The sequence below is a fragment of the Rhineura floridana genome, chromosome 7 (genome assembly GCF_030035675.1).
Source record: "Rhineura floridana isolate rRhiFlo1 chromosome 7, rRhiFlo1.hap2, whole genome shotgun sequence".
Taxonomy (NCBI): domain Eukaryota; kingdom Metazoa; phylum Chordata; class Lepidosauria; order Squamata; family Rhineuridae; genus Rhineura; species Rhineura floridana.
In genome coordinates this window covers 118,138,129-118,165,186 of record NC_084486.1, presented here as the reverse complement: position 1 = coordinate 118,165,186, position 27,058 = coordinate 118,138,129, and the positions used below count along the sequence as shown (strand labels likewise).

General features: G+C 42.7%; 1 protein-coding gene and 1 pseudogene across 1 annotated transcript in view; both read left to right on the top strand.

Moving 5' to 3' along the window:
* WWTR1 (WW domain containing transcription regulator 1) overlaps positions 1 to 27,058 on the top strand; it is a 117,119-nt gene that overhangs the window by 21,979 nt on the left and 68,082 nt on the right. The window lies entirely within an intron of this gene.
* LOC133389825 (5S ribosomal RNA) lies at positions 10,584 to 10,697 on the top strand (annotated as a pseudogene).

The following is a 27,058-nucleotide window of genomic DNA, read 5'->3' as shown; positions in this document are numbered from 1 at the left end:
TGGGGTGAGGGGTAATATGCTTCATTCCATTAAAATATAAAGTTCCTCAGGAGAAACTCGGAGCAGATAATTTCAGAATCAATTTTGTTCACTTGAGAAAATTGCAGGTAAGTGGGCTGACTAGATAATTCACATTTGGTTGTGTTTTTTTAAAGAAACAAAGTGTTTTTAAGGTTCCAGAAGCCTGTTTTTAGCAACCTGCATTTTAAGTCTGAAGTGATAACACCAGTTAAATCAGGTTAGACAGCTGTGAAATAAAAGAAACTAATATTTTTTTTTGTATATCATTCACATTGTTTTCATTTTATGTTGTTTAGGGATTTTTGCTCAATTATGTTACTTAAAATGTGGGTTATTCTTATTATTAGCAACTGTATTGAATGTAGAATTTATACTGATTTTTGTAAACCACTTTGAAATTTTTTTGAAATATAAAGTGGTATACAAGTTAAAAATATGTGTATCTGGAAAGATGCATCTTAATTGCTAGGAAAAAAGGAAGGGCAAACTACTAAGATAAGCAGGAAGTGGACCCCAGGGATTCCTACTGCTTGGTGTCTTAATATCAATCACAACATTAACTTCACTCATTGGCTAAAACCACTGACAAGTGGGAGTAGACAGACTGGTTCATTTCACCGAAATTGCTTGGAAGGGTACCTACACGTTTTGCCTCATAACTTTCTTTCTAGGAGGGCTAGAGACTTACTTTAAAAAAAAAAGAAAGCTCAGAGTCTGGCCTTGCCTGGAGGTATCAATGAAGGTAATCACAGCCACCATGGCACCCATGGCTGCTAGGTTTGGGACCTCTGTGTTATACAAATGTGTCTTCTTTTTTGATGATGTGTAAGTGACCACCTTATGTAATGGACCTGAGCTTGTAACCATGCGTTTTGCAGAATGTGGTTTGTCTGATATTTGCACAATGCCAGGAGAAAGACTCACAGATAGATTATATGCTGTGTATACAAAAGATTCCAGGTTCAACTGAGGTGGATTGACTAGTGCTTTGACCCAGTATAAGGCAGCTTCATATGTTCATAGGAAGAGAGATGGGAGTGGCATGGCTCTCTGTCACCAAACGATTTTAGTCGGGGGGGGGGGAGAGAAACAGTCGTATTGTGGCTAACAGGTAACCAATAAAATGATCTGTTGAGGAATACTTTTTATGCTTGATAGTGGTGATCTATTCTTCTCAACCGTGTGTTTGGGATCAAGTCCAGAAGCCATGTGCTTGAATGTACCAAAGAAGGAAATAATTGGCAAACGGGTTTTGAGTAAGAAGGAAGAATGCCAGTTTTGTTTTTATAGACCTGTAGCATGTTGGCTTTGTTGCCATTTTCTACAACTCATTAAAAATATTTCCATCAGAAGGAAATGCAAGTCCCCTCTCTAAGCATCTCCAAATTGCCCCTGCATTAACTGGCTGAAGTTGGCACAACATCCCACAGATGGGATGTGGGTCCTGAACATGTAGAGCTGCCTTCACCAACTGTGCTGGCTGGGGCTGATGGGAGTGTAGTCCCAAACATTTGGAGGGTGTCAGGTTGGCGAAGGCTGATGCAGAGGAACTGTATGCAGTTATGCTGTTACCCACTTTTCTTCTGATTTCCCTCTAGCTCCTGATGGAAGAACCAGTGTTTAGGGTGGACTTCCTGACTGACTGAAATGTGCAGTTGGAAACCTGTTTCTTTCTTTCACTCTGGCTGCTCTGCCTTACCCATAATTCTTTCATGTTGACTAGTGAGGTTATTATAGGACAAGAGCGTCTTTGTAGCAGAGTATATGGAGCACTCTGAGGCCTAGCGTGACTAGCAGATATAAACTGTATGGAAGCAATTAAAGTGGAAGGAAATGTCATACAGGCGGAATTTAAATGTACAGGCTTGTGATATTCCCTCCTTCCCTTCTCATTTTTATAGAAAAGAGATAACTATTTTTTAAAAATTAGTTCCATCCATACTCTGATCAAATATTATGCTAATGCCTATTCTCAGTGACTACCTAGTAAGGTAATTCCCAGGAGGGATTATGATTATTCTATGTAAGGACTTGAAATGAATAAAGAAAGACAATACAAGAGTTTAAAAAAAGAAGGGATGGGTCTTTAAACAGAAGAACAAGATTGAAAAGTCCTTTGGCCTGGCCACAGGAGATTCTTACAGAAACATTGCATCTTCTTAGAGCCTAGGTCAGATCCTGCTTTCGTCTTTACTTTGTCTTGGTTTTTAAAATATTCTTATTGCAGCAATGAAGAGCCTTTTTTTTCAGTCGAAGGGCCACCTTCCTCATGGGCACTCTTCCCTGGATCTACATGCCAGTGGTGGGCAGGGACCAGGGCAAAAGTGGGTAGAGCAACACTCTTACCTTTGCACAGTAGGCTATATTCTAGCCATGCAGAACGAAGAGGTTTTTATGCATTTGTTCTCGCACATATTTCTCTATCCTTCATCCAGGCAAGCAAAAGACATTGTCACAGCTCAAGGACACATTTCAGCCAGGCAAAAGTATGCAAGGAGGGTGCAGAGCAAAGCTGGGGAGGGGTCATGGCTTGGGGCCCCAAGGCTGAGGTTCTCCACCTGAAGAAGCCTGGAGGGCTGCATTATGTCCCCGAGTCTGAGGCTCTCCATCCCTGTCTGGACTCTCTAAAAGTAGAAGGTGAGATTTCGTGCATTGGATAGATACTAATTTCAGTGATTGTGGTAGAACTGTGACCTTGCAATACATTAATGCCCCTTGTTCCATGTAATGTTTTGTTTCAGTTTCAAAGTGATTTGAGGTTCTGTTCATTTTCCACCTACAGTAGATCAACTGTACTCTTGATCAATGGGTACCCTAACTGAGATTAGACAGAGCTGCTGTAATCTTTCGCATCTTGGAAATGGCTTGCTCCTACAAGTGTATAATATGCATATTCTATCCAAAGGTAAGCACATACAGAAAAATCCTTATGTGTATTTTACTCAGAAATAAGCTCCACAGTGCTAAATTGTACTTGCTCTCAATAAGGAGGCAACAGGATAAGTAAAACGTCAGAAACAATTAGGGCTGGAAAGAATAAGATCTTTTGTACAGAACTCCCACGCTAGATTTCTGGTCTTCTTGGCTTGAAAATGTTGACCTTTAGCAATATTCTCAGACAGCCTTTCACAGCTCAAGCCATGCAGCACTGGCTATGCAATGTTGTAACCTCATTTATTGCTGGTGAGGCCAGCTCTGTCCAAGTCTTCTATCAAGAGTTTTACATAGATAATGGGAGAGATGAAGGCTGTGAGCACACTAGTCGCCTACAGCAAAGCGTTTCCATTGACCACAGCTGGAGGGGGAACTGGCTGATCAGTTGCAAAATATCTTTGAAGTGCGGGGAGGAAACACTCTCAAGCTGTTCCCACCAGGTTTTACAATAAAAAGGGGTGGGGTTTGATTAGTGTTGTGTGCCCTCATTTTCAGAAAAGAGAGGTGGAGACACATTGGAACTGGCAGAACAATGAGTGTGTCTCTACCCCAAGGCTCTGCAAATGGCAATCTAAAATGCCAGTAAAGTTGCTGTTCATAGTATACCGCAGAGATGGGGAAGCTGTGGCACTTCATATGTTGTTGGACTCTCAGCTTCCATCAGCCCCAGCCAACATGGCCAATGACCAGGGATTATGGAAACTGTAGACCAACAACATCTGGAGGTCACAAGGTTCCCCATACCTACTGCACAGAATAAAGCTTGTCTGTCTTCACTCTTGAAGAAGAGGTGTGATTTTTTTCAGTTGCATTCCTATGTTCATTTACCTGGGAGTTCAACGGGATTGTCTTCTAGTTAGGTATGTATAGGACTGCACTGTAAACCTTTTAACCATATGCATACATGTTAAAATGCTGCTTTAAGTTCATGTGCATAATAGGCTTTGAAATCACATAGAAAAACTGAACATTGTATGCAGAGGTTTTGTTACAACAGAATAACACTTCTCCATATGCATTCATGCTGTATCTCTAGTTACAGTTAAAAGTAATGGGCTTTTTTTTTAACTAACAGAGGAATTTAAAAAAAGACCATGATAGTATCTTGTAGCTTGCCAACCTTGCAAAATTTGATGTTGCTATGCAGTTCTGCCTTCCCAGTCTTAATATGATGGCTGCTGAATGGAAACCAGCCTTTAACAGTTTTAACTATCTCTTAGTTTGGTGATGTTTGGCTCACTATAAATATATTTGAATGTTCAAGTAGCAAAATAAAAATAAGAATAAGAATTTGTCCCTAACAAAAAATAAAACAAATCTTATTTTGGGGTTCTTCACATTTTAAGGGTAAAAATTAAGAATCTCTTGCTATTAAGTTTTTCAAAAAAGACAGAATATAGTTCCATTGTAAGCAGCCCTAACCCCCATCTTTTAAAGCATTCATTTTTAAAGCCCAATAATCTATATTATTTAGCATTGTTTAGAAGTTATTTCCCCCCCCGTGTCACTTGTATTCCTCAATTCTTACAAGCAGCTTTTTTAAAAAAACTTCCTTCAGAATGTTTAGAGTTAAGTCTGAGAATCTTGGTTTAAAAGTTATTCTGATCTTTGCCATCAAGGCCTTTTCAGAGAATTGTAAGCTCAAGGACCATTGACGTCATCACAAGTAACGGGTCTGTTGCATCTGAATCAGTGGAAATATTGTGTACAATAAGATAACTGCTGTCTTATTCCCTGAGGAGTAGTTCCTTGTTGCTTTAAATTTATATCTGCTATCAGGATATGTGCTAAGTTTTAAGACATCACATAATAAAGTCAGTTTCTGAAACCCTCCTGGACTCTCAGTTATTCATCAGCAACAGATTTTGCTTTTCAGAAATAGTTCAAACTAGACTGTTTTGGCCCAGTTCTTAGACTGGCTCCACCAAGTAAATAAGCACTTACAGTTACCAAGTACCGACTTTAGTGCCAGCCCAGTGTCACAGAGAAAAATACAGCATTTGCACCACAGTGGCATTATGATAACACTGCAAGCAAATATGCCAGACAAAATGTGTAAGGCTGCAGTATTAAGCAGTGTTCTTTTTAAAACAGTCAGTAGGAGGGCCTTTGTTAGCCTAGTGGTTTAATTCCCCACCCAACCCGCAGGTTGCTATTTGTTCAAAAAAGGTACTGGAAAATAACAAAACCATGTAATAAAATACACTGCCTGACAAATTACTTGCGTAGGCTTTAAACTTTCATTTATCATACCTATAATCCTATGAAAGTACTGCTAAAAGCTCTGCTGGAGAATTTCGTAGTACAAAGGAGGATTAATATTAATTGTAAAAGGATTGGGTTATTTTGTTTTTAAAAAAGCAGGATGAAGTTTTATAGTCTGCTTACATCTTCCTTTTTTAATTTATCTTTTTTCACATGTGTGTGCACTGCATTCAGTCCTGTGCCTCTTCTCTTGCCCTGTAGTCTCTTTTCAGACAAGCCAGTCTTGTTCAAAATGTAATTGCAGAAGAGCTGGCTGGGGCTGATGAGAGTTAAAGTCCAAAACATCTGGAGGGCACCAGGTTGCGGAAGAGTGGTGTGAACAAGGACTGTTTGTTATATTAAGTTTGGGAGACACGGGCACACTCTTGAGCCGAATTTCCATATATGATGATCTGTAGAAATGTTACATTGGAATGATGATCAATATGTTAATTTCTGAGAGAAGATGTCTGTAGCCAACCAATCTACAACTGGTATTGGAATACTTTCCCTTTCACAGAAGGTTCTACTCCATGAGAAATGATTTGTAAGGTATCTCTGTCTAACCGCTTTAAGTATGCCACAACAAACTAGGAAACAATTGGTTTTAACTATGGGGCAACACATGCTCAACAGTTGCTCCTGCAACTCAAGTAACAAGGGCTTAGAAAAGGAAGCTTGAAGGGCAAGAGTTCTATTTACGGCACCTGAATGGAATCACTTTAAAGCTTGGAGAAGGTGTGCAATACTGATCTGCACTACTTGCTTAGCAGAATCCCCAGAGCACCAGTTGTGTTTCCCTTCCATGTGCTGAAAATGTATCGGGAAGAAAGATTCTCAATCTATAAATAATAGCTCAATAGGTTTTTTAAACTAATACCTTCCTAAGTTTTTGTAATTAAAATTTTTTTGATAAGTGTATTATAAGCAGAATGGCCTAGTTCAGGTGCAGCAATCCCAATTTGTTGGACTGAGAACAAGTTGCGTACCCACAGGCTTCCTCCTCTTCTCATACATATTTGAACTCAGTACTTTCTAGTTTGTTAAATCACACTGTCCCATAATATCTAAACTGAGAAACAGTGGTTTGGGTGCTCCCTACAAACCAGCACATCATACTATGGTGTGATACACTGGTTTGCTGGGATTGCTCAAATCACAGTTTCCCAGTTCAGTCATCATAGGAAAATGAGGTTTTAACAAATCAGTAAGCATTGACTTAAGGCACAGGAGAGAGGAGGAAGCAAGCATGCAGTATACTTCTTGTTTCTATTTCACCAGAATTTATATGTTTAAAGTAGATCAATACTATATACTGTTATGCTGCTATATGAGTTCTGCTCTGAGAAACACAATATAGTAGTACAAGTGGCACGTGTGGTAAATATTGCAGTGCAGAGCACTCCTTTTCGGAGCACCAGCCACTCAGCCATCCATGCCTTTTCCCAGGGCACTCCATTCCATCCTCAGTCCCCATTTTTCCAGACCCTCCCCACAACAGTTAATTGTGTTCCATGCTCACTGAGAATACTCAGTCATCACTGGGCTATTTTGGGTTCCCCCCTTTCCATCCCTCTAAAGATTTTTTTCTACTTCTGCAAACCTTAGGTTCCCCCAAACATGCAGATCTCTCACTGTTGTTTCTTAGCCCTGTTTTGGCTACATAGCCATCATAATGCAGCATCCGAGTTCACTATTAATATAAAATGATATTTATTTACATAGCGTCTGCGAATTCATGCATTTAATTCTACATGGTAGTTTCTATGTTAATATCTAATTAATATACACTAGTCTAATATGATCGGATGATGGAAAGTTGCTATTGTGTCTCCTAATATGCTGTTCTTCAATCTTGGGTCCCCAGACGTTGTTGGACTACAACTCCGATCATCCTTGGCAATTGGCTAAACTGGGGTTGGTGGCAGTTGTAGTCCAACAACACCTGGCGACCCAAGGTTGAAGATCAGTGTCCTAACAGATTGCTGGGTAGGCTTTTCCCCTGCTTGTCATATGCCTGGAGTTTGGGTCTCATTTTACATGCTCTGTCCCTCCACCCCACTCCATCTTGCTTCTTCCATTGCCTTGCCTGTTTGGCAAGTGCAACCAATGCAACTTGTCAGACTTGACAGACCTTTTGCTAGTAAATCCTTTCTATTTGCTGGGTTGTAAAGACTCTGATCTTGTAAAAGAAAATGATTCATAATTTTACCCAGGTATGCACATTAATAAACTTCCTCTTACTTCCCACCCCTTGAGAAGGGGTTAAGTCCGTGCAAGAAGAGGGTGACATTTCTTCTATGTCCACATTCTAAAAAAAAATAAATCTAGGGTTATGCATATTCACTTGACTGTGATAACATAGAAGGAAGTGGACCTTGCTTATCGGGCTGCTTTTAGGGCAGCGTTTTCCATCCTGTTGCCCCCCTGATGTTTTGGGCTGCAGTTCCTATCATCCCTGACCGTTGGCCATGCTGGCTGGGACTGATGGTCATTGTAATTCAATACATCTGGAGGGCATCAGATTGGAGAAGGCTGTTCTTGGGTAATGTATATCATCTGACTGGGGTATATAGACAGGAGCAGATCTGCTTATCAAAGTTCTTCTTGGAAACAGATTGTGCTTTCCTCCTGAAATAGCCTTGTCTAAGCCATTTTTTCTCCCAGTAGGGCTCTGTGACCAGGAGTAAAACAGCTAGGGAGAAACACTTTTGGGGAGAAAAGCATGGATGGGAAAAGGATGCAGCTCTTTCCATCCGCCCATGGTATGCTTTAAATCTCCCTCCTGTTTTATAAGGACTTGGCACAACCTGTGTTAGTTCCAAACTGCCACCGTATCTAGCTGGCCCTGTGCACTGACCCAGGAGACCAGGAATCCACAACGGACCCTCTGATGTACGTTACTCCATTAGTGCTCTTACTAAGAACTGGAAATCGACTGGTTAAAATGTGTAAGTAAGTGAGATGCCGCATTATGTATAAAGTTTCTGTTTGCCAGGTTCCCTGTAATCATCATAGCATTGTAGAGGAATGGTGAAGAGTGGTGCTGGATATGCGCCAACAGCATGTTGAAACAGAAGTCCAGGAATGCGGAGAGTTTAATGGCAGGCCACTAGCTCTTAACGCATTATAATCCGTGAGTGCCCCTGCACACTTGGAAGCGCTCTCTCTCTCTCTCTGTGTCTTGAAAATTCCTCCAATTAAAAACTGATGTACAAACACTAGATTGCTGATGTAATAGCAGTCAACTTGAGTGACAGATTCTGCTGGTCCTAAGATGAAATTATCCACATTCTTATAAGATAATAAAGTATGTTTGAGCTGAAACTTGATGGAAAGCTATCTCCTCTGATAATCATTACAAAAATGTCCAGTAAATCTTGTCTCAGAAACGTGAAGTGAAAAAGGAGAGGGAATGTTTGAGTCATAACATGAAGTCTAGATTAAGTGTTTGATAGGCGAAGTTGCACTGCGTACAGAAAACAGAAGGTTTCTGCAAGAGTTTTGCTACGGATTTCAAGTTGAGGTGTGTTCAGACCCAGAGTCTCATTTCAAATAATGAGGGGGTGGTGGAGGAAGGAGAGAGTCAGCCATATAATCTATTAATAGTTAACATGTGGAACTCAAATAGCAACGGATTTCAAATACGGAAGCTGCTTAAAATAAAAAAAGGGGGGATACATTATCAAAAAAGAGGGCATATGCTAATCTAAATGTGTACATGCACATTTAAAAGTAATTAGAATTTAAATAGAAAGACCATACATCTCAACATAATGAGGAAGACTGTGTGACTAGGTGCTGTAGCTGCTCAGTCTACTGTCTAGGTGTGGGGAAGGGCCATCGCTCGGTGATAGAGCATCCACTTTGCATGCAGAAGGCCCCAGGTTCAATCCCCAGCATCTCCAGGTAGGGCTGAGAGAGACCCTGAAACCCTGGAGAGCCACTACCAGTCAGTGTAGACAATACTGAGCTAGATGCATCAATGGTCTGACTCTGTGTAAGGCAGTTTCCAATGTACCTAAGTGCTGACGGGCTACTTCAGGGCTTCTGCTGCTTTTACTTCTTACGGTTTTTTAAATCTTTAAACATGACTTGGGCTAAGCCCTTCAAATGGAGGGCTCCTTCAAATAGAGGACAGTCTTCTGTAAAGTAGGACACATAACCATCCTAATTTTAAAAGCATTTTATATGCTTTTATACTCCATAATTATAGCAATGTTATCCACACAAGACAATTAGGCACACTTGTATTAGGCAAAATTCTGTGATGTTCCTCCACTGATGGAAGACACCACGATGTAACAGAAGCTTCTGCCGGTGAAATGGAGAGACAATTTTGACTGATTCTCTCCTCCCCCTGCAGCCCTTCACCCCTCCTTCCAATATGCTCTAAGGGGTTTATTTATTATTTGATTTATATCCCACCCTTCCTCCCAGCAGGAATCCAGTGTTGGAGGCCCCTCTGAAAATATCATGGGAGGTGGTTGGGGAGGGATTACAAGAGGAGGGGAAATTAGCAAAAATTGCCTCCCTCTCCGTTTCATAAGTGGAAGCCTCTGCTAGATCAAAGCCTGTCTGTGGAGAGACACCATTGGATACAACCCAAGGATTTGTGAATATCTCATCTATAAACCCAGGTAACTTATAATAGCCACACAACAACCACCCATAAAGTTGGCTGGTTCACCAAAAGGAGCAGATGATCTCATGTAAGTTCATTGCTCCCATGTTAGACTGCTCACATTCTCTGAGAGAGTTTCTACAGTGTAGGCACGATAAAAGAAATACACAGTTGAAAATAAAATGGCATGGAATACTTTATAGGGTTGCCATTTTTATTCAGTTAAAAGAAAACCTCAGATCAATGTGTTTTGCATATATGTGGCCAGTTCTAGCAAAGCAGAACAGGTCAATTTTAAGTGGACGTCTTGCCTGCTTGAGGATGTTGTCTCACATACATTTCCTCTTTGTATCAGGATGGCTGCTATTAGAACAATATTGTTATCGGACTTCTCTCTTTTTATCTCTGTGAAACACAGATGTCTGATTCATTTTCCTAGGAAAAACAGGATGCCGTAAAGCACCCCAAGTGACAATGGCTGCGACTGACGGTAATGTTTCTAAAGGTACCAAACAATGAGACAATAAAAGTAACTTAATAGCGATATGCAGTGTTGTAGTAGCCTCCTTTTCCTCCATGTGTTTTCTTAAAGGTTACATAAAATTAAATATTTATCCTTGGTGAAGTTCTCCAGTTTTTTTAATTAAAAAAAGAGCATATTGCACAAAGGCAATAAGAATTAAGAGTGAATGGGTGAAAATACAACATAGGTATGGTGCCTGATGTGGTTCCATCTTTGAAACTTGGCTGATCTCAGTTTGGCTACAGCTACCCTGAACACACCTGATCTCGTCTGATCTCATAAGCTAAGCAGGGTCAAGCCTGGTTAGTACTTGGATGGAAGACCGCCTGGGAATACCGGGTGCTGTAAGCTTAGAGGAGGGCAATGGTAAACCACCTCTGAATATATATCCAAAAAAGATTCATAGGGTCACCATAAGTCATAATCGACTTGAAGGCATATAACAACAACAAAGGAAGGGAGACCCCATTTGGAGGTTGCTTGCCTTTGAGCACATCTTCTGCTGTATGGTGATAGCATGGATTGCCCATGGATATTCTGAAGGAACAATACCGTGTACAGAATGTTGACAGATAATACAGATTTTGTGAGGGAAGTGAAAGATCCATTTGGCTAGGGATGGGATGGCTGGGGGAAAGGAGCCTTGGGGAAAGAATGTCATAAATTGAAAAGAAGCAGGGATACTGGGGAGGAACATGGCTGAGGGCTAGGAGTACAGGAAATTGGGCAGGGGAAGGGGTGGGCACAAGAGGCAGACAAATGGGCAATGGTCTGAGTAGAACTGGTCTGATGGGAATATAGGTGGAGGAGACAGACAGAAAGAAAGGATGACAATGAAAAACAGGGTCTGTGGGAAAGCCCCTCACTGAGCTAGGAACAGGACAAGCTGTGTGCTATGAGCGTGGAGCAGGTGAGATAGGCAAGGCAAGATCAGGCTAAGGGACACTAGATCAGGGAGGCCCTACATAAGGGAATGGGTTGAAAATCTATTGAGCTAACAAGCCAAATCCTCAGTGGTACCTGTCTAGAGCAGGGGTGGGTAGATTTCAGGTTTGTGGGATCTACTAGGTTTTTCACTGGGATCCTGAGCTCCACCAGCTGGTATCTGGTGGAAAAGGCATGTCCTCAGCATGAAAGAATTCTGAGCCAGGATTTATTTATTTATTTCTAGTACCATAACTGAATGGAATTGAGCTCACAGTCCTTCCACACACACACAAAAACACACTCCTGGTTATTCCCCAAAGTTTTTTCCATTTTGGCAGTGTAATTTTGTGGCAAAGAGTCATTTTGTTGCTACTGCTGTTCAACAGTTGGGAAAGACTTGTTGATTTACTGCAAACCACCTGGAGATCTGGCAACAATTCCCGATCTACCTTCTGCCCACCTGGAGATCTAGAATTAGTCCAAATAGCCAGAAACATCTAAAGAATGTTTCCTCCCTCAGTCTTTGCCAAAGCCTTCTCCTTGAAGGGTAGCACTTCAGAATAGCCAGGACAGTTCAGAGGGTGTTCATGGGACAAATTGGATGTGTGGACAGTTTTGAATGTATAAATGTATAACCATGAGCTACTCCAAAGGTAGTCTAACTCTGATTAACATTAGACTTTTTGGTCTCAAATAATGCTCTCTCTGGGCCTGTTCAGATGCCAGTATAATCTGGACCTGAGGCTTTTTGCAGATGCTTTTAATTTGGACCATTTGCATGAAGTTTTTGCAAACATGATTACATTCAGCTGCTTTTGCCTTTAACTCCGGATTAAATTGATGCGACAAAAACCCAAAATTGCTTTTAAAATCCACACCTGCTTTGGTGCGCTTCTACAGTGTATTACCTTTTAAGCACCTTCTTTTGGCTGTGCAGTTTCTTCGCTATTAGATCCTCCCTTTTCTCCGCCCCGTTAACTGTCTCTGGGCGTCATTTTGTTTCCTGCCATTGACGAAGCAACTTCCGGTCGCTCTTGCCTTCCTTTCTCCCGCTTTCTCCCGCTCCCCCCCAATACATTTCCTCCCCCGCTCCTTTAAACAAAATCACATTCCCCACCCCTTCATTCTTCTGCAGCGACACCAACAACAAGGGTACCAGGGAAGAGCTGGAGCTCAGAAAATTCCTTCCTGGCTGCCAGAGAGGGAAAGTCCCCTTCAGCCTTGGCCAGCTCTCTCGCTTGATCTGGGGGGGGGGTCCACAAGCTGCTGTGTGCTGCTCGCTGGAGCTATACCCAGGCTTGGAGTGCACACAGCCATGGCGAGAGGAGGCTGGCGAAGGTGCCGCTGTGGTAATTTATAAGCGCCCAAAAGCGCAGGGGAAAGGGGAGCTGCCTTAGCGTCTCATCCCAGCATCTGCTCCACTCACAGAGAGCGATAATATTAAATGGTCAGTGCTTCCTTTAGTAGCTGCTTTTAATGTCTCTCTAAAGATAATTGTTTGGGGTTTTTTTATGTTTCCCAGAACGCATGTTGAGGCTTGTCCCGGGGTGCCAAAGGCAAACCAATCTCGCGCAAGGACAGCCTAACAGCCATGGGTGGGAGCAGGGGGGACGGGAGAAAGCCTTCACTGCAGGGAAGGGGGGCAGTCGTAGATTCCCTTTCAAGTGCCTATTCCTCCCTTCTTTTAGGGAAACACTGCCCCTTCCCCGCCTCCGCACTTAACACGCTAATGTGTGGGTGCGGCAACAAGGAAACGCTGATAGCAATAAATGCACACACGTGTGAATGCTAAAAAGAAAAACAGACAATTTATTCGTAGCAAGGGCAGAAGTATGTGAACTGTCAAAATCAATCGCGATGGAAAAAGCAGCATTTTTAATGTGGATCTTGGCTCATATGTGAACCAGCCCTCTCTCTGTGTCTGTCTCTGGTTGTATCCAGTGAAGTTATACCATTTGTGCAACAGTACTTCCCTTCCCTCTCCCTCCCCCCACTGCAATTGTATTCTGGAGAGTTGGGGGGAAGCCCAGAGCATATTAGGGGGGTGCATGTGGGGGACAAGAGAGAGGGGAAGTTTCACTGTGCAAAAAGTCCTTGCACGAAATAGATGCCTTGGTTGGATACAACACTCTCTCTCTCTCTCTCTCTCTCTCTCTCTCTCTCTCTCTCTCTCTCTCTCTCTCTCTCGGCAAGTCCCACTGCACTCTGGGATTATATCTGAGGAAATATACATCAGATAAATTTTTGCATGGGAAAGACTCTTCTAAAAATATGTTGTGTTTGCCCACTTCAGACATGTTTGCTCGAGATCCCAAGAAACTCTCTTATCAGTTTTAGCCTTTGGGAGTTTACACATCTCTAACATTTGAACTGAGGGCAGCTTCACTGGCTTCAAAAAAATCCCTCCACTGAAATGCAGCAGTGGGACAGCGTAACTTGAGAAGCTGCCCCTGACGTAAATGAGTACAATTGCCTTTAAGGTGATGCTGGGGAAGGATGAAGGGTGGGGAAATCTGAAGCTTTCTCATTTGAAAGGTTTTATGGGCTTTTAGACGTGCTATAGTCAGTTGCCATGCTGATGCTAGAGAACAAGAGTATAGACTACAAAAAGATTGGATAGAATTCTTGAGACGTTATGAGAGTCTGCAACCACCTTTAGTTTTCCATTAGTGTTTTGTGCTTAAAGCACTAAATAGTTTGTGATTGGGCAACTATTGATCTGAAATCTGTCAAAAATTCATTATGCACCAGTGCACCCTACAGCAATAACAACAACAACAATAACAACAATAATAATATATTTAGAAGAATTTACACACCACTTAATCACAGAGGGCGGTATTCAACTAAATAGTTGCACTTGTGCAGAGATTACCACGAGCACAGTGGGACTTCTCCCCTCTTCTCCTCCCTGTATGTGCCCTGAACTGTTCTCTAGATCTCCTCTGGAGTGCTGGAGGGAAGCCCCCAGAACAGATTTAGCAGCTGTGCAGGGTGAGAGGGGGAGAATGGTCCTTTGCACAAGGAGAAATTCTTGTGCTGAAGCAATGTTCGCATTAGCACTACATGCAATACAACCCAGAATTCCCAAGCAGCGTACATAGAACAATTTAAACCCATTATCAGTACACAAATAAAAGCAGCAAAGTTTAAAAACAGATAATACATTTTTAAGCAGATGTCTAAAACAGCACAAGGAGGGTGCCTGCCTAATAGGCAAGGAGTTCCAAAGCACAAATGTTTCTACACCAAAAGCTTGACGCCTTGCTGATGTGGAGCAAACGTTGTATGGTACTACTTGCAGAAGTGCAAGTTCTGCAGATCGAAATGGTCAAATGGACATAGAGCGGGCAGGATGATCTCTCATATAAACTGGTCTCAAGCTTTTAAGGTCTTTATGTGCTAGCAGCAAGACCTTGAACTTGGCTGAGTGGCAAAATGTCAGCCAGGGCAGATCTTTGAGAAGAGGTGTAATACACTGGTGGGATTTCACTCCTGTCAGCAATTGTATTGCAGCTTCTGGAAAAAATGCAAGGGAAGCCCCATCCAGAGTGCATTGTGGTAATATAGCTTGGGACCAGTTTATTTGAGGGATTAACATGCCCACTATGTGCCTGCTTGACCATTTTTATCTGTGGTACTTGCCCTCTTGCAAGTATCATATGATTCACATCTGCAAGGCTCATGCAGATGGATATTGGGAATAGAATAGTGATCTGAGCCTTCCATAGCATAACTGCCAGGGGGCCAAAAAGCACTCTCTCAATGCTGTTCTCTGGATATGTCCCCATAGAGAAGACCAAAATTGCTCTAACACAGTACCCTGAATTCCCCAGTTTTTGCATTTTTAATATTTGATTTTATTAAATATATTTGAGTTTTGAGCCCCTTAATTCTCTAATACGGGGTATACAACAGGGAGCCTATATTACTTCCCAGAAGACATTGCTTGCGGGTGACGGTGTATAAGGAGACTAAAGTGAAACACCATTTCCCTCCCCTTCTTACTGTAATAAGCATTTGTGCACAAGGGCTGCATACAAAGAGCAGTTCATTCCATTTCCCTAACGTTTCCTTGCCTGATAATTTCCGCATTTTATTTGATCTTGCAGACGACATAAAATCTACTTCTGGAAATCTAGCGGAATATAGTGAAAGTTTAGTGTTCATTTCCATATTAATTGCTTCCAGAAAAAATCCATTTGCAACCCGTGGACCTGGGAAATCGCTGGAGTAAAGTGACAAAATTTGGGGCAGTATACAGGCATACAATTCTTTCCCACTGTTTTCATGGGGGCATCACGAGGGAACAGAAGTGTGCTTGTGCAGAAAGGGCGGGGGAGTAGAGACATGCCCAATAATGTTCATTGTTGTGTCACACCATGCCCATTGATGTGACTAAAATTTAGCATGACATGGCAGTATATCGGTCAAAAAGCCACAGTTCCATAATGCAACCGGTACTGCAGCGTGGAAGGAATGTTAGAAATCGGAACAGAAGTGCTACCATTATAATCAGTCAAACTAACACAGAAAATCCCATGTCTGAAAACAGCCAAGGTAAAACCACACTGGGTGGTGCATCAGTGTACTTGTAAGACTTTGCATTATTAAAGGCTTCCACATTTTGTGGCCTGGCAAGCCAAACAAAGCTTACTAACCTTGTATTGCAGCCCACCAGTGTCTTAAGCTGTGTGTTCTTTCCTACAGTGGCAAAACCCTGGACATTTTTCAAGCTCTTGACATGCTATAGTACATGGCAATGGGCTGTGTTAGGCATGGGAGGTCACAAGTTGTGTTTTATTGAGAATGAACTGTAAAGCAAAGGGTTGTAGGATCACATAAAAGAATATTCAGCAGTCTGAAATTGCAGTTACATCATTTACATAAGGGATGAAGATGGGCATTGCCAAGTTATGTATTTCAGTCATGGAAATCAAACCATGCTGCCATTGAGGTCTGTTATGGTTTTGACTGCTGACATCTACAGAAGCAGAAAAAGAGTCTTTTTGTACGCAAAGAAACCTGAATTTTCTATGTTTAAAAGTTACTGTGTCAGAAGCATTCAGCATTGATCTAAGCTTTGAGTTATATTTTTTTTATGATGGAGGTATGCATGCATTCAGCCAGTTTGTGTATCTATGTTGAAACTTTTTCAATCTTGCAATTGACTTCATGCTTCTACTCCTTATCTACACAGCTCTTGATTTCTTTATAGCTGATGATAGCCCCATTCACACACATTGGCCCAGTTCACACTTAATACTAAGCTAAACCATGTCTTAGCAAGCAGAAGCAAATATACAGGCTCCCGGAGAGAATGTCACAGCTGCTTTGCTCCTTGTTTGATCATTCTACTGCTCTGTGGTGCTGAGTTATGCCATGATTTGACTTAGCATGCCATTCGAACACAGGCTCATGGTTTAGTGCTCTCTAGACAAACCACAAGCTGTAACCAAGATCTTATGGGAAAACTAAACCATGAGCCTGGGTTCAGATGACATACTAAGCTAAACCATGGGTTAGGTTAGCACAGCACAGCAGAAGCAAAATGACCAGAACAGAAGTGCTCCCGGAGCCCACATGTTTGCTTATTCACACCAAACCATGGTTTGGCTTAGTGTTACATGTCAACAGTGTCACTATGTCCTCCCTACAATTATTTGAAATAATATCGTAGACCAAGCAGAAGTAATATAATCAAAACATATTAATATACCTTTGGAATAGCATGCTGCAGTTATTTAAAACCTATAGATGGATTTTTAGATTGTAAAGCATTTATTAAAGGGTTGTGTGGCTGCTTTTTTCTAAATAGTGCTTCTCTTCAGAATATATATCTTTTAGGTTCATCAGTAGACAGATTTTGCATTGGTTGTGTTTGCATACCACACTAAACCATGGTTTAGCTCAACATGAATGAGTAGGAAAAAGCCACGAGTCTTGGGCATGTACATTCGCTGAACCTGCTCCTCTTTCTGCACAGCTGGGAAGAGCAGTTGAAAAGCTTTCGCTTCCATTCTTGGTTAGCCACAGTTTGCTGTGTCATCTGGACTGCGGTTAACATGAGCTATTTTTACTTTAAATACGTCAGCTTCAGAAATTGTGGTTGGAAGTTGTCTTGTTTTAAACTAACAATATTCATTGTTAACCACTGTATAGTTTGCCAGCCCTGGTAACACGGCAAACTGTTGTTAAACAAAAGTGGACGCCTTTAAACTCCTCTTGCTGGCTGTGCAAGAAGAGAAGAGGGAAGGGTGAGCATGCAAGCCTGAGCTTCGCTGCAGCTCAGTCCTGTTGGCGCATACCATGCCAGGGTTTAATCTATCTCACTCCAAGAACAAAATCAATATCGATTAGTTAAAAATAATAGTTTCCAGCAGAATGATTGCCTAGGAAGTTTATGAAAGATTTTTTAAGTATTAAGTGATATGTGCATGCTGTTAAGGAAATAAATAATGGAGGATTAGGCTATCAGTGACTACCAGTCATAATGGTTACACCATGCTCCTTTCTGTATCAGAGGCATATGATTCTGAATACCACTTGTTGGGGATTACAACCAGGAGACTGCCACAGCATCCATGTTCTGTTTGTGGGCTCCCCATAGGCTTCTGGTTGCCATTGTGAGCACAGAATGCTGGACTAGATGGGTATTAAGTCTGATCCAGCAGGAATCTTATGTTCTCAGTATCACTGAAAACCCCAATCTGGCCCATCAGAATTCCACAAAAGAAGATAAAGTTAATTTCTCCTGTTTAAAAATATTTATTCATTTAGTTGAGCTGTAAAAGATAGACTAATACTTTAGTTGCTGTGTTTTTTGCAAGTAAAATTTTTGTCATTTTATCTTGAAGACATGTGACCACGTAGGTAGAACATTTCCTGCGGATGTATAAGCTTTATGCATGCAAGGAGATGTGGGCATATTTTCAAACAAAATGACCTCTGGATGCATTTGCAGGTGGAACAGTGGCATGGCAAACCACTCAGTCTGTGCTTGCTTGAAATTTGGTTGGCTGACAGTGAAGGGCCCAGTTTATCTGTGCTGGCTGGAGCTAATGTGAGTTGTAGTCCACGACAGCTATAGAGGGCACCAACCTGGGGAAGGCCGTTCTAAGTGAACAAACAGGATATAGGAAACAATTTTCCACATGAAATTGAATCTTTGGAAACTCCAGTTCTTCAAGAGCAATACAGTACGCTTACAAGACATTGGATAGTAAACCATACCTATTTGAGTGTATAATGTGTGGTTTTTTGTTATTGAAACCCTTTTAAATAACATGTGAACAAGAACATTTCAGAAAATGTTCTTTGCCCAAATCTGCAGTAGTAACATGTTATTACACATAGATATTTGATCTTTTAATAAATGCATAGAATGTCAGTTATTATTCTACATCCCTAACGAGGTAAACCAGAAAAACTACATAATATAATGCTGCCTGTGTGAAATACATTTTAAATATAAGTTCACATCTGATTTCATCTCTAGTGTAGGTCACAGCCTTCGGGGCACAGAAATGATGTAGATTGAAGGTCATGGTACACTAACTGCTTAAAAAAGAGACTGTGTTAAAAAAAAGAACAGTTTATAGAATTGCTGTTCTTTACCTAGTAGTCACCCAATTAGTTAGAATTATTTATTTTTATTTAAAATATTTTATTTAAAATATTGATAACCTGCCCTTCATCTGTACAGACACCCGGGTGGAAATAATAACTAACACAGCAGTTCCCAAACTTTATTTCCCATGGACCACTTGAAAATTGCTGAGGGTCTTGACTTAATGCTTTTTCTGCCTGTTGTAACTGTGCTAGATGCTGTATGATTGTTAATTGTATTTTTGCATGCACTCTGCGGACAACCTGGATGAAGTCCACAGGCCACTGGTAGTCCATGGGCCACAGTTTGGAAACCTCTGGCCTCACATTTATACAATGCTGGACAGCAGGGGTGGGGAATGTTTTTCAGGCCAAGGGCCACTTTCCCCTGTGAGCATCCTTCCAGTGGCTGCATGCCATTGCTGGATGTGGCCAGAGGCAAAAGCAGGTGAAGCAACAGATGTGACTCTTACCTTTGTACAGTAGGCTACATTCCAGGTATTCACAAGCCAGAGGTATTTATCCATACAACTTCACACACCTTTTTCCATCCAGGCAAGCAAGAAGCGTTATCACAGTTTGACACATTCTAGCCAGGCCAAAGCACTTGAGTTAGGCATGGAGTAGGCCTGGTGAGGGGTTGTGGCTTAGGGAGAATCCCAAGGGCCATATAGAGATTTGGAGGGCAGCATGTGGACCCCCAGGTGAGGTTCTCCACCCCTCTTTTAGAGTGTTCAAAGATCTTCACATACTTTATCTCAGTAATCTGTTTAGCAGCTCGGTAAGCTAGGTCAGTATGATTACAGACGGTGGGATGTGGGGGAGTGGAAGAGACTAAGGCTGAGAGACATTGGCTTGTCTGAGACACCAAATGGAAGAGGTGAGATTTAAACCACGGTTTCATAGGTAGATCCTTTGGCTACTGCCCTCAATATTGCATATATATGTCCCTTGTGAATGCTGGCATTTTACTGAAGAAATCAGCAGTCTGAAATTTTAAACTGAGAAAAGCAAGAATCCTCTTTAGAGTTCTCTCATAAGCATGCACATGTCATCATAGCTTCTTTTCATGCATCCACCAGCTGCATTTCAATGAAACCAACCATATTGTTTTCCTCTTCCGTCAAGTGTTTTGCTTTAATTTTGAAAACTGGGATGAATTCAGTATTATCTATATGACTTGTCTTCCATATGGTGTATGTCTGCGTTTTGTTGGGTTTGTTTTTTGTGGAGCCCTTTATAGTGCTGTTTCCCATCTTTGGTCATGAAACATAATAATATAGAACAAAATACAGGCTTTTCCCTCTCCACTGAGGAACTGTGGCCTGAGAAACTGTGACACTTAGAATTAGGGAGCTGGGTTTCCATCCAGGGCAGAGGACAGCAATGCTGCAACACAGGCCAGTCAGCTGGCATATTGCCCTTCCAAAAACTACACATTGCTCATGTCTTCTTTGATAGCATAACATTTTTGAAACTTTTAAAGCTCAGAGCTTCTGATGGGACCACAGTATCACCACAAAAACTCAGTTCAAGCTTCAGGTTTGTGCGATCTATTTTGTTTTCAACTAGGACCTTGCGATTCCACCAACCTAGTGCAAAAGATACATAGTTAGAATTAAAGAACTTTGAACCCAGGAGTTTTTTTTGAGGACCAGAACTGAAAATACCTCAGAACTCCTACACAAAACTGCAGTCCTAGTTGTTCCCCCAAGTTTTCTTCAGCAGAATAATTTAGGATGGGGGAAATCATTTTCCTGCTGCTGTTGTGAAGCAATTGGGAATTGGAAACTCTTGGCTGATCTACTGCAAATCACCCAGAAATCTACCAGTAGGTCCAGATCTGCCTTTTGCCCAGCCTTGAGCTTAGGTTGCTGTAACTCAGGAGCAGAGAGCCTTTGCTCTGTCAAGGACCACATTCCCCCAAAGGTACTCTACTGGGCAGAGGGGAATGGATTTTTCTTTTTCGCTTGAGAATTTATTATTTTCACCATTGGTTGTTTCATTGGCAACCTGCTTCCTGAAAAGGGTGGAGCTCAGTGGTATAGCTCAAAGCATACATTTTTGGGGTGCAGAAGGGATGCCAGGTTCAATCCCTGAAAATTTACAGTTAAAAAATCATGTCGCAGGGAACATAGAAGGTCTAAAGTAGTCCTCTACTTTAACTGGATTAGATGGGCCAGTGGTCTGACTCAGTATAGGGGCAGCATCATACATTCATAAGCCTCTGTGCTGTCTTCTCCCTAATGTTTCTTTTCCCTTTGCTTATAGAATAAAAGGCAGATCTGCTTTGGAACAGGGATAGGGAATCAGAGGGTTCAGCTGGAGCGCCACATTCCCTTCTGGGCAATCTTCCAAGGGCCTCATGCCAGTGATGGGCAGGGCCAGAAGCAAAAGTGGGTGGAGCCTAGGGTTGCCAGGTTCAATCCCTGAGACTGATCCTGTATCTTTAGGAGAAGAAAAAGTCAGCCAAGTGCAGGTGTTCTTGCAACTCTGTAATGGGAAAAACCACAAGGTGGAATTCTCCCTCCCCCCTGCACAACTTTTAAAGATACAGAAGACCTCTTGGTTGCCAGGCCCAGCCTCCAAGAGGTCTTTTGTATCTTTAAAAGTTGTGCAGAGGGGAGGGAGAATTCCACATTGTTTTTTTTCCCATTACAGGGTTGCAAGAACACCTGCACTTGGCTGACTTTCTTTTCTCCTAAAGATACAGGCTCAGTCTCAGGGATTGAACCTGGCAACCCTAATGGATCCATAAGTTTTACCTTTGTACAGTAAGCTAGTTTCCACTCACACACTCCTCTCTGTCCTCCATTCAGGTAACCAAGAGGCATTATTAGAGTTCCAGCCACACAAAAACACTTAGGGAGGGTGTGATGCATGGCCAGTGAGCGGGTGGCCTGGGGTGAGTTCTGAGGGCCAGATGGAGAGGCCTAGAGGGCTGCATTTGGCCTCCAGGCCTGGGGTTCCCCACCTGTGCTTTAGAAGAAGGTAATTTAGGGATGGGTCACAACCACAGTGTCAAAGCTAGCAATCACTTCCTTGTGTCTTTAGTAGAAGTTTTGCTTCACTGCCTAGCTCCTCCTTTGCGTGCTTCAATTAGGTAAGGCTCAGTGTTGGCACAGATCTGTCGCCATCCTTCACTTGAGGTCAGCTAGCAGCCAGCAGACACTCTCTTTGTTTTGGAAAGGTTTCATTTGGGCAAAGACTTGGTCGTTTAACCAGAACTTGCCTTTCATCTGTTTTTGATGGCAACAGACCATATTTCCCGGCCGTTTGCAAACAGTGACTGTCTGGCAGGATTTCCTGGATACACAGTAGTTTTTGAGATTGTGAAAGGCTAACTTTCTGAACTTTACAGATTAGTCTAGTTATTTGTACTCCCTCTTTTTTCCTATGGGAATTAATCAGCTTATCACCAGGGAAGGCAGACATGTAGTCCAAGAATATTGGTACCCTTCCCCTTCACAAGCTGGCATCATGATTCTTCCATTAAGAATTAGTCCTATTACACCTGTTTAGGATCTCTCCTGATCCTGTGCATGTTTACTTGGATGTAAATCCCACAGAGTTCAATTGGATTTACTTCCACCAAATGTATGTCGGACTGCAACCTAAATCCTTGATCTTGAACGAGGAGCACATTGCTAAAAACATAAAAACCAACAACAAAAAATAATTTAAATACATTCAAAGCAGGAGACCATCTAGGAAGGTGGTTGGACCCTTGAACAACAAAGGTGTGCTAAAGCAGAATAAGGAGATTGCAGAGAAGCTAATTGAATTCTTTGCATCTGTTTTCACACAGTGGAGGATATAGGGCAGATTCCTGTGCCTGAACTAACTTTTGCGGGGAGTCTGAGGAACTGAGGCAAATAGTGGTGATAAGAGATGAAGTTCTAGGCTTAGTAGACAAAATAAAAACTGACAAATCACCAGGTCTGGATGGCATCCACCTGAGAGTTCTCAAAACTCAAATGTGAGATTGCTGATCTTCTAACAAAAATATGTAGCTTATCCCTCAGACCCGCCTCCATACCTGAGGTCTGGAAAGTGGCCATTCTTTAAAAAAGGATCTGGGGGAGATCTGGAAATTACAGGCTGGTTAACTTAACATCTGTCATGAGAAAACAAGTAGAAAGTATTTTTAAAGATAAAATAACCAAGCATATAGAAGAGTGAGCCTTGCTGAAGCAGAACCAGTATGACTTCTGCAAGAGTGAGTCCTGTCTCACTAACCTTTTAAAGTTCTTTGAGAGTGTCAACAAGCATATATATGGAGGTGATCTGGATGACATAGTGTACTTGGACTTTCAAAAACCTTTTGATAAGGTACCTCACCAAAGACTCCTGAGTAAACTTAGCAGTCATAGAATAAGAGAAGTAAAATTGTGGATCAGGAACTGGTTAGGAAACAGAAAGCAGAAAGTAGGAATAAATAGACAGTTCTCCCAGACCAGTAGTCACACGGACAGGGTGTTAGCAGAGGGAGATAGAGCTCCTATAGACCACAGCAACCCCCCCTCCCCAACCCTCAGGTGTACCCTGATGCTGAAGTAGGTACCCTGGTGGACATAGCTGGTAGAGACTGACTCCTCCCTGCTCACCCACCCAGGTCTCAGTTATACATGCCAGATCGGCTGCCTCATCCACAATTAAATCATGAACGAGGGAGATCTTGTTATGTACCGATCTGGCATTTAGGAGCAGCATCTGGAGGTCAGAGAGCTGGCTGATAGGGCAACCAACAAACCTGCGAGTGTGGGGAGGACCGGAACAAGGCACAGTTGTTAACAGCCTGGGGCGCGTTCCCCTTACCTGGCAAGTCCTCCTCACAATGCCATATCTCCCTCTACCTGTCACTACACCAATTAGGCCCCCTCAAGTCTCCCCACTTGGCTCTGAATCCTCTCTCCCAGGCACATAACTCAAGACCTGCCAGTCCCACAAAAAGCCAGAGAATCTACAAGCAGGAGCCACCTCAGCCAGCCAGCTTATGTATCCCCTCCAGGGGACAGGTGGATGATATCAGCAACAGCTGGCTGAGTACCAGGGGGCCTGGTCATGCAAGGCATGACAACCTGCAGAGCAGAAGTCCAACAGGGAGAGGATGGTGGTGGTAGCCAAGCAGCAGCAGCAAGCAAGTAAGCAGGCAGGCATGCGCAGCAGATGGCTCTCCCTCTTCCTTGGGCGATGGTAGTCCCCTTCTTCCTGTAGGCACTGGGTCTTTGCTGATAATACTAAATTGTTCAGGGTTGTTAAAACAAAAAGGGATTGTGAAGAGCTCCAAAAAGACCTTTCCAAACTGAGTGAATGGAAGGTAAAATGGCAAATGAAATTCAATGTAAACATGCATATTGGAGCAAAAAATCTTAATTTCACATACATGCTCATGGAGTCTGACTGACCAGGAATGAGACCTTGTGGTCATAGTGGATAGGTCGATGAAGATGTTGACCCAGTGTGCAGTAGCTGTAAAAAAGGCAAATTCCATGCTAGGGATAATTAGGAAAGGTATTGAAAATAAAACATCCGATATCATAATGCCATTATATAAATCTATGGTGTGGTTGCATTTGGAATCTGTTAGCAAGGGCAGGAGTAAAGGTTGCTGCATCATTCTTGGGCAGTCTAGAGCACTATTCTTCAACTGGTGAGTCAGGAGGATCCACTATCGGGGATTGGGGCCTGATCTAAGGTGGGTCACTACCACCATACAAATATATGGGGAAAAATTAGAAATGGGTCCCCAAATGCATGTTTTGATTGAAGGTGGGTCCTGGGTCTGAAAAAGTTGAAGACTACTGATCTGGAGCAAACCTAGAAGCATACGAGAGCTTCTCGTACTGGCCACCTTCAGTAACTGCAGATATCTCCAAACAGAAACACTAGGAGTCATCAGTGGCAAATGCCAAGGTTTTCCTTGACTCCAGGCCTGGCACTAGCAGGTGTCCAAGTCAGGCACTGACTGAGGGCCCGTGTGGTACAGAGAATGGAGCTCCCACTCCATGAGCTGCGCTACCATTGGGTTGTAGGGTGAATCATGCCCAGTGACCCGATACTGCCATGCATTACAGAGCAGGGCCAACACTCACCTTGATGCAGGTGGCATACGCTTAAATAGGCCTGCCCACCCCACCTACCTCCCACGTCTCCATGCTGTACGCACACACCTTCCATCACCCAAGATGGTGGCGGGAGCATCCCTAAGGGGTTGACATCCCCGCCGCCATCTTTGGTGATGGCAGGTGCACACACACAATGTGCTGGTGCGCTGATGCAGCAATATAGTGACACGTGAGGTGGCCAGGTGGGCCTGTTTAAGCCAGTGCTTCCTGCACTGGGAGGGGGTGTTGGGGAGTATGATGACTGGGGTTCGGGGCCCACTGGTGCCCAAGGGCCCAGTCATGCCTAATGCGGCCCTGTGTCTTATTTGCTTTAGGAACCATGTGATATCTCTGTCTGCTCTGTAAAAGCTCCTATGAGGGACTGGAAGCAAATAGTTTACAAACCTTTAATAAATTAACCATTATAGTGAAACAATGGAAATTAATTCCGGTTTTACAATAGCATAAGTTATACTGGTTGATGAAGAAAGTATATTTTTTGTTCTAGTAAAGTGAAAAATACTTGACTGATATCTGAACAATTTTTGACTGGTCAGTTGACCAGATCTTCTTTTGACTGGTCAAATGTCTGACCCTAGTACTTCACAGAGTTGTTATGAGGATGAAATAGGAAGAAACCCATATATATCCCCTGAGATCCTTGGAGGAACCATGATACCAATACATTTAAAAATACCATACAATGGCTGAAGTTGCTTTAAATCTGGAGCTGGGAACCTCTAGCCTGCAAGTCACATAGAGCTAATGGCCAGATTCTGTCCAGCTAATGGTGTTGACCCAGTCTGGTGACTCCATTCCTCCTGGATCCTGCCCAGCTGGTCCCTTCCCAGTGCCCCTTGACGTATCAGCCAGCCAGACTCAAAGGCCACCGAGAGCTATCTGGGTTACAGCCATCACCTCCTTAGTAACTGTAACCCCAGGGCAGGTCCTCCCATTTTGCCAGCGCACAGGGTGGGCTTTGGGGGCAACCCCATCTATAGGTTCATTTCCCAGGCTGTGTTCCAACTCCTCCTTTCTTAAGCTGGATATGCCAGGTTTGCACCTTCTTTACCTGCCAGTATATAGCAGTTGCTGCAGAGAGCAATGGTTTTGGGATAGGCAATGCAACTGAGTCATCGAGGTGCCTAGAGGCTAACGGAGAATGAGGTGGTTTAACGGGAATGGCTGAGTTTAACCAAGTGCATTTTTTTTTATCCTGGGCTGGCTTTGTTTGAAACTTTTGTTTGGCAACTCTCACAAAGGAAAGGAAGGAGGAGCACAGAGGAAAGCAAATGGCAAAAAGGGTAAGCAGAGGGAGAAAAAGAGTGGCTGTGCCCACTTTTGGCTGTGGCTCTGTCCAGTTGGTTCTGGATCTGCCCACCATTGGTTCCAGTTCACGGTTGTCTTTTCCCATAGATTGGGGTGGGGAGCCTCAAATGTGGCCCTCCAAGCCTCTCTATCTGATCCTCAGGACTCTACCTACTGCCACACCTCCTCTCCCCAGGCCATGCCCTTCATAGGCCCTGTTTCGCCTTCCTTGAACTCTGATAACACCTTTTGCTTGCCTGGATGGAGGACAGGGAGGATAGAGGGTGTGTTGAGTGTGTCTAGAAACTATCCTTCTGTACAAAGCTACTTTTTCCTCTGGCCCTCCCCACTGGTATGTGGCCCCAGAAGAGAAACTGACCCTCAGGCAGAAAAAGGCAGGAAAAAAAGTCCCCCCTCCCGGTTTAAATACTGGAGTGCAAACTGTAAAAGGTATATTTGGTGGGGGAAGCAGGCAGAGTTCACAACTAATTTTTTAAAAATGACTAACTCTTTTAAAACTGTCTTGCTGACACCACACTTAAAAAAATGTTTTTCTAGTTCAGAGAGATCCAGAGAAGTAGTGTGGTCTCTCCCTCTCCCTCCCTCAATTATCCTGAAATCTGGGGCTGTATGAGTGTGACTTGCTGGCAAAGTAAAGCTCTTCTTAGTAAACATTGGAGCCATCGTGCTGATGATCTAAGGAAGCAAAACTGTTTGTTAAAGAAATGAATCCCTGAAAGCCCATTGTGTTGACATTTGGAA